This window comes from Schistocerca americana, chromosome 4, assembly GCF_021461395.2.
Source record: "Schistocerca americana isolate TAMUIC-IGC-003095 chromosome 4, iqSchAmer2.1, whole genome shotgun sequence".
Lineage (NCBI taxonomy): Eukaryota > Metazoa > Arthropoda > Insecta > Orthoptera > Acrididae > Schistocerca > Schistocerca americana.
In genome coordinates this window covers 460699791-460711526 of record NC_060122.1, presented here as the reverse complement: position 1 = coordinate 460711526, position 11736 = coordinate 460699791, and the positions used below count along the sequence as shown (strand labels likewise).

The following is an 11736-nucleotide window of genomic DNA, read 5'->3' as shown; positions in this document are numbered from 1 at the left end:
GTACAGTGTATATCCACCTTTCGCAGCAATGCAGGCTGCTATTCTCCCATGGAGACGATCGTAGAGATGCTGGATGTAGTCCTGTGGAACGGCTTGCCATGCCATTTCCACCTGGCGCCTCAGTTGGACCAGCGTTCGTGCTGGACGTGCAGACCGCGTGAGACGACGCTTCATCCAGTCCCAAACATGCTCAATGGGGGACAGATCCGGAGATCGTGCTGGGCAGGGTAGTTGACTTACACCTTCTAGAGCACGTTGGGTGGCACGGGATACATGCGGACGTGCATTGTCCTGTTGGAACAGCAAGTTCCCTTGCCGGTCTAGGAATGGTAGAACGATGGGTTCGATGACGGTTTGGATGTACCGTGCACTATTCAGTGTCCCCTCGACGATCACCAGTGGTGTACGGCCAGTGTAGGAGATCGCTCCCCACACCATGATGCCGGGTGTTGGCCCTGTGTGCCTCGGTCGTATGCAGTCCTGATTGTGGCGCTCACCTGCACGGCGCCAAACACGCATACGACCATCATTGGCACCAAGGCAGAAGCGACTCTCATCGCTGAAGACGACACGTCTCCATTCGTCCCTCCATTCACGCCTGTCGCGACACCACTGGAGGCGGGCTGCACGATGTTGGGGCGTGAGCGGAAGACGGCCTAACGGTGTGCGGGACCGTAGCCCAGCTTCATGGAGACGGTTGCCAATGGTCCTCGCCGATACCCCAGGAGCAACAGTGTCCCTAATTTGCTGGGAAGTGGCGGTGCGGTCCCCTACGGCACTGCGTAGGATCCTACGGTCTTGGCGTGCATCCGTGCGTCGCTGCGGTCCGGTCCCAGGTCGACGGGCACGTGCACCTTCCGCCGACCACTGGCGACAACATCGATGTACTGTGGAGACCTCACGCCCCACGTGTTGAGCAATTCGGCGGTACGTTCACCCGGCCTCCCGCATGCCCACTATACGCCCTCGCTCAAAATCCGTGAACTGCACATACGGCTCACGTCCACGCTGTCGCGGCATGCTACCAGTGTTAAAGACTGCGATGGAGCTCCGTATGCCACGGCAAACTGGCTGACACTGACGGCGGCGGTGCACAAATGCTGCGCAGCTAGCGCCATTCGACGGCCAACACCGCGGTTCCTGGTGTGTCCGCTGTGCCGTGCGTGTGATCATTGCTTGTACAGCCCTCTCGCAGTGTCCGGAGCAAGTATGGTGGGTCTGACACACCGATGTCAATGTGTTCTTTTTTCCATTTCCAGGAGTGTATGTATGTGCGTTCCACACCTGCTCCTAAACTAGTTTATCAGTTTATCAAAACTAGACATGATTGTCTCAATAGGAATTCCGTGATCGTTCATTAAATAAAATATGACGTTTCAGTCTTCGATCGCTATTCTTCATTTTCAATTACCGGTTTCGGGCTAGCTGCCCATCTTCAGATCATATATTGTAGTTGCAGAGTAACTTGTCCGTACAGAACACTTGGTTCGCTTATGACAGCGAACCGATTGTTCTGTACGGACAAGTTACTCTGTAACTGCAATATATGATCTGAAGATGGGCAGCTAGCCCGAAACCGGTAATTGAAAATGAAGAATAGCGATCGAAGACTGAAACGCCATATTTTAGTTTATCAGTTTCAGGCAAACCTGATACACAAGTTGCTTAGTATCTGGAAAGAAGGTCTTGGGTGGATAGTAACTACCTACCTTCAAGAAGGTTGGGGATGGGCCTTAAAAGACGGCTACATGCAGGCACAACTCAGAAACGTCAGGATCAATTTCAAACAAATTTTATACGTACACTGCTTGACAAAAAGAAAATGAAACATCCAGAAGGGGAGGAGGAAACAGAATGAAAGATCACGGATTGAGAAGGTATGTGTTGTCATTTACGTAATTACAGAATTGCTTCAGATTTATAAATAACTTTGGAATACGAGCCAATTTATCAGTATGACGTCGCAGCCACTCTGACCTGGATATATACTTCGAGCCGTCGTGGAAGGATGTCACAAAGTCATTGTAAACTCTCTTAAGGGAAGCTGACCAGCACGTGTTGTAACGGGTCCTCGATATTCTAGTACAAACACTACGGCGGATTTGAAGTCCGAACTGGTCCCACACACGTCAAAGATGTACGTATCATGCGAAACGGATGCCAAATGTGTATATGAGAAATATCAATTTGTTCGATGTTTTTTTCACTCTAAAAATCTTTGCATGATAAATGAAAAGCATCAGTTTGCATTTGTTCTACAAATTTTTTTTATTGAACCGGTTTTCGGCTTACAAGGCCATCTTCAGACATTTACTGAGTATTATCATCAATGAAGTTACAATGTTTGCAAACAACATTGGAGGAGAAGTAACACGTCTAGACTGAAGTAGAAACATATAGTAAGTAACATCTTTGACAGTGTGTTGGTAATGGAATGGAAAAGTAAAAATTGAACAGTACATAAATAATAATAGACAAGAAAACCTTTAACACAAAATAGGAATAGCATGCCTACATAACAGTTTCTATTAATAAACAAAACTAATAAAATAAAATAAAATTAGTACTAGACAGGACTACATCAGGAGGTATGAAACATGGAGAGTGATACCCAAACCAATTAAAAGAAGAGACAATTAGCAATGTAACTACAAAATGCATAAGGAACTTCAGCAATATCACTAAGATAAACAGAAATAAATAAATGGAGGAAAATGGAGGCGCTTGAGGGAACCAACAGTAAATGTAATCTTTGAGTGTGTAGTGGTACTGCATTTTAACACTAACATTATAATCAAAACAGTGACTATGTAACAGTTTGCATTAAATAAATAAACAAAGTAAAATATGAACAATATTTGGGCCGGCCGAAGTGGCCGTGCGATTAAAGGCGCTGCAGTCTGGAACCGCAAGACCGCTACGGTCGCAGGTTCGAATCCTGCCTCGGGCATGGATGTTTGTGATGTCCTTAGGTTAGTTCGGTTTCACTAGTTCTAAGTTCTAGGGGACTAATGACCCCAGCAGTTGAGTCCCATAGTGCTCAGAGCCATTTTGAACAATATTTGACGAGACAACTAAAAGGGGTGTTAAATATGGACAGTAATACAAGTACCAGTTAAAAGAAAGCCTTAACTATTGAAACTACTGTCTATATGGAACACAAAGACAACTTCAACAAAACAAAAGAACTTAATGAATACAGGAAAATGGGTATATGTAGGAAGAGACAGTGTGGGAAGCAATGAACAACAGAGACGATTATAGGAAGTTTAAGAGAGGGGAAGTGTTGAGTTGTGTCTGGTCATTTAGGATTAGATTAGATCTGGACTGTGAACAAGATGTTTGTTATGTTCCAGGGCTTCCAGCAGGTTGAGTTTAGTGCAATAAAAGTAATATTGTAAAACAAAAGCAAACTGGTGCTTTTCATTTATTATAATGTTTTACCAAGGACCGACGGAAGGTTCTGTTAACAATCTTTGCATGCCTGAACACATGAATAAGTCGTATTCTTTGAATACTGGAGATTGTATTACTGAGTAGTAGAGCCCAGGCTTGCAACTGAGTCAGTTGCAGACAGAAACAAAGAGTGTGTGATGAGTCGTTCCCTAATGAGGAATTTGAATGTATAATTGAGAACTGAGGATAAAGGAAGATTTTAAAAGGATTTTATAGAGATACGACTCATTTGGGAAAAGGTACTTTGTATTGAGTTTATTTGCTTCAAGCGCTAGCCGAGTGATGATTGTAAAATAAAGATTTAATTGTTTCTTCATGTACAGGTCCAGAACGTCAATGTATCGTCTAAATGATAGAACCATTTTAATCACTGTAATTTTACGTAATTAAAATATTCTGTATAAAAGTAGTTTTAGTGGTGTGTGACAGTGTTGGGAGGGAGAACTACAGTCACGTTAGTCCGAGTCACTTCTGTGTCATTAAATTAATTTAATATAATTTAAAAATGACTGTTTTATTCGCCTGAAAATGTTTCACTAAAACTAATCCTCGCAGTTAAATTATAGGCAAATAAGGTAAAAATTACACTGTAGCTCCTTGCACTACTTCGTGGACAGCGAACTGCGTTTTTGAAAGGATAACAAAAGTCTGGTTTATGAAAGCAGCATACAATAAAACAAGATAAGGTAATTTGCCACGCAGACATTTATTTAACGTACGTGCAGTCCTCCACTTCATATTTTCGCAGTAGGCAGACAGAGAAAAGCTAAGTTATCCATTCCATGGGGTGAGGAACAACTGAAGGTCGTGAACGATTTTTTTTTTTTTTATAAAATTTAGATCACTTTTCATTTGCGAGATTTTGATGTAATTCCGCAGATGCATTTTCGAACAGGATTACAGGATTTCAAAAATAAATTATTGGTGGATCTCAACTACGTACCCTCAGAGTCGAAATATTAGACGTTTTAGCTGCTTTCGTTGTCTAGGGGCTGGGATACATTGTTGCCGCATTACGTGCCAAATACTGCTGAGTCTACAGTATACAATATGATTGTTGTTGTTGTGGTCTTCAGTCCTGAGACTGGTTTGATGCAGCTCTCCATGCTACCCTATCCTGTGCAAGCTTCTTCATCTCCCAGTACTTACTGCAACCCACATCCTTCTGAATCTGCTTAGTGCATTCATATTTTGGTCTCCCTCTACGATTTTTACCCTCCACGCTGCCCCCCAATGCTAAATTTGTGATCCCTTGATGCCTCAGAACATCTCCTACTAACCGGTCCCTTCTTTTTGTCAAGTTGTGCCACATACTCCTCCACAATTCTATTCAATACTTCATCATTAGTTATGTGATCTACCCATCTAATCTTCAGCATTCTTCTGTAGCACCACATTTCGAAGGCTTCCATTTTCTTCTTGTCCAAACTATTTATCGTCCATGTTTCATTTCCATACATGGCTACACTCCATACAAATACTTTCAGAAACGACTTCCTGACACTTAAATCAATACTTCACGAATTGAATGGTCGAACATTCCTATCATTCGGCAATTGCGAATTTTGAATGTGACATAGATATTTGTAAATGAAAGAAATCAATTAAATAAACCTGCAGGTACTATTTTAACGACGTTAAATGATGAGCACGATAGCAGAAGTACTTTTAAGAATACCATTTATTACTGCAAAACACTTAGTGGTGTCGATGGTCCAGCAATTAAATAAAATATAAGTTGAATAAAAGGGAGACAATAGACTCCTACTTCACGTAAATAGTTATGAATAACAACATAGCTTGCCAGATATTCAATTCTAAACTCATACTACGTGTTCACTGCAGAAGCCACGGATGTCTCACAAGCGCACAAGTTGGCACATTTATATTAACACTGTCCAAGTATGTCCTGCGACCGCCTGTCGCGCTTTTCCGTCCAATACTCCTCTGTCCTGTGCGCACCCAATGCTCCTCCCCCACTTCCATAGAGTCTCTCCATTGACATCGGTAATCACCTACCGCAGTAACGAGCGCTGTGATTGGCTAAAGCACATCCGCCATGTCTACCAGCCAACGCACACTCACAAACATATTGAAACACATACGAAATACGGGATTAACATTTAAATAACTTGAAATTAAATAAATATTTCTATGGCTGGAACATAAACACGCTCTAACACACATTATTAAATACATAAACAAATTAAAGAAACATATATCAAACGAATAGAAACAAAAGTAGGCCATAGCATAATGTCCCTGTGCTTTCTAAAACACAGTAAATATTTGACCAATTTCCTCTTGAATAGTATATATCGGATATAAAAAAAGACAGACCAATCAATATATCTATAAGCACGCTGCTACCGTTTTTTCGTGTAAGTCGGGAGTACGTATGGCCTGACGCAATCAATAGTAATCAGCAACCTTGACCTCAAATATATCATGTACTATTCACGTTACATGCATGTAATTGATACCAATTTAGGTTCACACTAACAGCTTTCTAGAGACATGTCGATAAACAAAACTGGATGAACCTTTTAGGTTTTGGAAATTCGTTGTTGGGTGTTGCTTGTATAATCTACAGTCAGATATTAAACTTTAAACTAATAAAGGTATTGAAAATCTGATTACACCATCAGAATCGTCGTGCAAATAATGGTAATGTACATGTTTCTTTTTAAGGTATCATAATTCCTCTGGGTATTATTAATTTCTACATGAACTATCAAATGTCTGCGTTTATGGTTTCTCAAAGACCACCATCTTTGGCACTCCTGGGATACGTATCTCCTTCATCGACACAATGCTCATTCCTCGACACAGCATCGAGATGGAATTCCCAGTCACGCGGCCGGCCTGGACTGCGCACTGGGGCTACCCTTCTTGCTCCAGCTAATGTTCGGCGCCACGCGGCTGCTGACGAGCCCCGACCTGCCGAGCGGCCCGTGCAGCTACGCCAACTCAGAACTTGGAATATTTTCAGGGCAGCACAACTCGCCCGTTACCTCACAGTTTAAAAATAACTCTTTTATTCACGTGAAAATGTTTCACCAAATCTAATTCCCACTGTTGAATGATAAGTAAATGTGGTAAAAATTACATTGTTTCGTCGATTTCGTGGACGTCGAACTGCATTTTTGGAAGGTTAACAAAAGCCTGATTTATGAAAGCAGCGTAAAATAAAATAAGGCAATTTGTCGCGCAGAGATTTATTTCAGGTACGTGCAATTCTCCACTTCATATTCTCGCTGTAAGCAGACAGAGAAAATCTGAGTTATCCGTTCCATGGGGTGAGAAACAGTTGAAGGTAGTGAACGAATTTTCTTGGATTAAATTTAGATCTGTTTTTATTTGCAAGATTTTGATGTAATTCAGCAGATGCAACTTCGAACAGGACCCAGGTTTAATTCCGAACAAATAGCCTTTGTCTGTGAGTGTTTCATTAGGAAGGAATTGCGTATATCATTGATAAACATTCTTTGCATTTAATTTCAAATACAAATAGGTATGGATTAGAGTAATTTGTATCACACATATCGAAAGAAATTTTTACAATGAATGTTCATACTTAATAACAGGGTTGCAAAGGCTCTAGTAGGCCAGAATATGTAATTGAAATTTGAATGTCGTATAGCTTTGAATTACATGTTTTTGATATGACAAGTTCCAGCGTAAAAGTGTCACAAACTCTATCGAAGACAGATCTGGTGGCCTTGTTGGCCATGGGAGTACCTCAACATCATTCATACTGTTCATAGAGACATGTAATGCGTGTAGACGAGCATTGTCTTGATGAAAAATTGTCACCACAATACTGTCGCACGAGAGGTAGCAAATGTGGAAGCGAGATGTCCGTGACGCGTTCTTGTGCCGTTAGAGGTTCCTCAGTCACTACCAGCCGTGAACTGAAGTCATAGCTGATGGCCTCTCAGAATATGGTGTCAGAAGTAACACAACTGCGCCTCTCCGAAACAAGGCAAGACTGTAGCCTCACTCCAGGTGGGTGCCCTCCTATCCGATAATGATCATCTCGAGTAGCCCAGAAACCATTTCCTTGCTTAAAAAAAAAGAAAAAAATGGCTCTGAGAACTATGGGACTTAACTTCTAAGGTCATCATTCCCCTAGAACTTAGAACTATTTAAACCTAACTAACCTAAGGACATCACACACATCCATGCCCGAGGCAGGATTCGAACCTGCGATCGTAGCAGTCGCGCGGCTCCAGGCTGTAGCGCATAGAGCCGCTCGGCCACCTCGGCCTGCTCGTCGCTAAACACAATGCGATGTCAGTCCAATTATAGCTCTTGAAGCCAGGTCATAAGAACAACATAATGAAAGAAAATTGCTTCAGCAAAAAGACAAACAAAATTAATTAAAACCACCCGAGTAATACTAAGACTGAGGCCAATAACAACAAAAGAGTTGCATAAAATATACGAGCTCTCAGCCAAATATTCAATAATCACATATAAAAAAAGTCCTCACACATAACAACATGGTACAAACAATGAATCAGGAAGACATCCCTCCAGCTTAGTTGAGCTTCAATACGTGTACCTCGAGTTAAATCTAGATCTATTGACAACTACCATCACCAGCTACTCACTCAAGTAGAACTACTGCAACCCACATTAATATGACCTAGTATCAGATTCTCCAATACTAAATGTAACCCAACTACATGTCTCAAGTTCTGAATTTTGACTAAGCCTCGCATCATATGAATATTTTCAGATAATTCTTAGAGTATCTGGTGCGACCACATGCCGCCCAAGTTCAACCATCACTTGTAATCTGTTTTTACGACTCCTCCAACGTAACTGCCTCTTCGCGCTCGTAACATGAATTCCCCTTTCCACACCATCCGCTGACTACCAGCTGTCCTCCATACACGTCATCAGTGCTGCTCAGCGCCATAAGGACGCGAGACCGCACATAGGTCCGCACCAATGCGCTACAGTCCGACTTTATTCCAATTTAAAGATTTCCATAAATCTAACGCTTAATGAAGCGTAATGCTTAATAAAAGGGACTGCTTAATAAATCTATGGGTATCACGTAAGTTTGAATGTGTGCAAGTGTGTATCTGACATCGACTGTCGTAGATAAAAGCAGTACTAGTGCTAGTGGCGTATATGTTCAACTGCAGCATCAGTCTGCCACCGAATTATTTTGGTGAACTTGTGCGAAAGAAAAAAAAGTAGAATTTTGAGAGATGGTTTTTGATAGTGACAGCTAGCAGTGATTCTAGCTTACGTAGGAGGTATTCGGGCATACGAAAGCAATATTGAAGTTTGCTTAGAAAGTGACAGTACATCATGCTTTAATCTTTTTAATTACTGTCAACAGAGACAGCAGTTGGCCATTTCAACGAGATTATGTTATTTCAGTGCCATTTAACCCATTATTTTTCTTATTATTTGGCCCTAGTTTTATTTATTTATACAGTGTAAAGACATGCAGTTTCAAGTACAAACTATACCATATTAATTACACACATCAACCGGTTTAGTATATTTAAAATTGCTGGACGTGGTGCATCAGAAGGAATTACGCTGCCCATTGGAGCATTTCGAGCTAGCGACACACCAAGCTCTCTCATTGGAGCTGGTGACCCGCTGCTTCACATCAGTCAGCACCTCCTCATGGTACGACAGGCCTACAAAACAATACAGCGCCACAAACGTCGTTTCTCGCCCACCAATGGAAAAGCCATCGACATGGAGCAGCTAGGCTCTATAAAATTCGTGCGAAAGATTGTCTGTTACGGATGACTGTGGATGGTTTGATAGTTTTACGTCAAAGTTGGAGCAGGTTTCCACCTTGGCTTCTAAGGAACTCTAGAATTATTTTGATTTGACAAATTTTAACAAAGATTGAGCTCCAGATTTTGCATCCAGTCTTTTGAAATAGTAGGGGTCCCTTGGCTGTTCAGTAGTGTTCCTTGACAGTGTCATCCATATCCGCCTTCCCAGAGAATACTGCTGTGCCCTGCGTTCATACAGCGCGGGTGCCACACGTAAGACGTGGCCATCGCCTTGTCGAGCACCGTGTGCCAACACTCCAATGGCAGCAGCGCGGCAAACCTCAAAGTGCTCACAGTTGGGGAGCCAAAGAGATGCAGCAGTCATACCGCTGGAGTCGACGGAGCCAATCAGGATGCAGCACCACGTGATTAAGTCGCGTCGTCGCGGCCTGGAAGGGAGTCGTCTGGTGGGTCTCGTGGAGTACGGAACAGGTCTCCTCGCCCCTTACTGTGATTGTGTTTATTGGAGATGAACTTGGCTTATGAAACTGGACACGAGTGATTACAGTGAGTTATATTTCAAAATAAATCTTCTAAGTTGCTATTATTTCCGACTTGCTGTTTGGTGGTTTGCATCTGGGATACAACAAGTACACTGTCTTTGCCGCAGAGCTCCATGCTCTCCTGAAGGTACTGGAGCATATCAGGCGCTTTCAGCTCAGAATTCCATTTCTGTCCTACAAGCATTGCAACAAATGTTCACATCAGAGAAAATTACACGAGCAGTTCACGATTATCTGCTCCTTCTTCAGCGGCAAGGGAAACTTGTATCATTCTGCTGGGTATTAGGGCATGTGGAAATGTGGGGAAAGGAGCAAGGATACCAAGCAGCCAAGGAGGCCAGCAGAGAACATACGGTGGCACGACGTGGCATTCTCCTGCATGCTGTCATTTTGCAGTTGAGTCAGAGAGCCATACAGCTGTTGGAGGAGTACCTGGCAGTGAGAGAGAATAAACTGCTGTCGATGAACCCAACCATCCATTTGTTGTGTACCTGACACCAGTCACCGTGGCGGGATCAAGTAACACTGACCTATCTCCAAATAGGATACCGTCCTCCAACACATGGCTTCATACGACTTTAGAATTTTGTGCCTTTTCCAGATTCGAACGTAAAGTATTATGATGGAAGTTTTAGTGTGTTACAGTGTAGCTTACTCACCCTTTTTTTAGGGTTCCATGCCTCAGATAAACTCGTTTTTCTCAGGAAGGGTCGGAGGTATCAATTCATGTCGAATATTAAGGTCTACAGTCCCTTAGCGTTTGTAAGAAAGATTAATCTTCTAGGTCATTGTGGTCAAATGATAGAACCGTCTATGCCACATATTTTGGTAATCGTAAATTCACTCACCAAGAACTATAGGGTGAAACTTCCTGGCAGATTAAAACTGTGTGCCGGACCGAGACTCGAACTCGGGACCTTTGCCTTTCACGGGCAAGTGCTCTACCAACTGAGCTACCCAAGCACGACTCACGCCCCGTCCTCACAGCTTTACTTCTGCCAGTACCTCGGCTCCTACTTTCCAAACTTTACAGAAGCTCTCCTGCGAACCTTGCAGAACTAGCACTCCCGAAAGAAAGGATATGCGGAGACATGGCCAAACCACAGCCTTGGGGATGTTTCCAAAATGAGATTTTCACTCTGCAGCGGAGTGTGCGCTGATATGAAACTTCCTGGCAGATTGAAACTGTGTGCCGGACCGAGACTCGAACTCGGGACCTTTGCCTTTCGCGGGCAAGTGCTCTACCAACTGAGCTACCCAAGCACGACTCACGCGCCGTCCTCACAGCTTTACTTCTGCCAGTACCTCGGCTCCTACCTTCCAAACTTCCCGTTGACCTAGAATCATGAAATTGGTAAGAAACACGTACAAATAAAGGAAACAATATGAAATATTGTCAGTTTGCAATTATATCACAGAAAACAATGTATTTTGTGAGTTGTTGTCCGTCTTTCTGTTTGCACCTCTGTTAGAACCCTCTCTTTTTCGCGAATAGATTGAAGAAACCAGTTGAAATTTATTTATAATGAAGTCAATGGTGCCTTGGCATTGTAAAACAATCTAAGCTTCTAAGGCACTGCAATCAAAAGATAGGACCATTTATGTCACATATTTCGATACGCGCAAAGTCACTCAGTAGAACCTATAGACGAACTATCTACATACATAATTAAGCTTGCACAGAAACCTCTGAACGCGAGTCTTACACTTGTTATTTATTCTCTAGTGATAAGCTATCTACGTATATCTCCTGTAGTGTTTTCATCGCTTTTTATTGTGTCTTTCTCTGTTTTCAACAGAGTGTGAATGTGTGCGTGCGTATCCATATGTGTGTGTGTGTGTGTGTGTGTGTGTGTGTGTGTGTGTGAGAGAGAGAGAGAGAGAGAGAGAAAGAGAGAGAGAGAGAGAATTGTGCCCGTGTGTGTGAATCTAAATGAAAGAATTTTAAGGAAACTATTTTA

The 11736-nt window shown here is 42.5% G+C and overlaps 1 non-coding gene across 1 annotated transcript; it reads right to left on the bottom strand.

The window, feature by feature from the left end:
* Window positions 1–10664: 10664 nt before the first annotated feature.
* On the bottom strand, window positions 10665–10739 carry Trnas-uga. Its single transcript has one exon. It is a non-coding gene; the product is annotated as a tRNA-Ser (tRNA).
* Window positions 10740–11736: the final 997 nt, after the last annotated feature.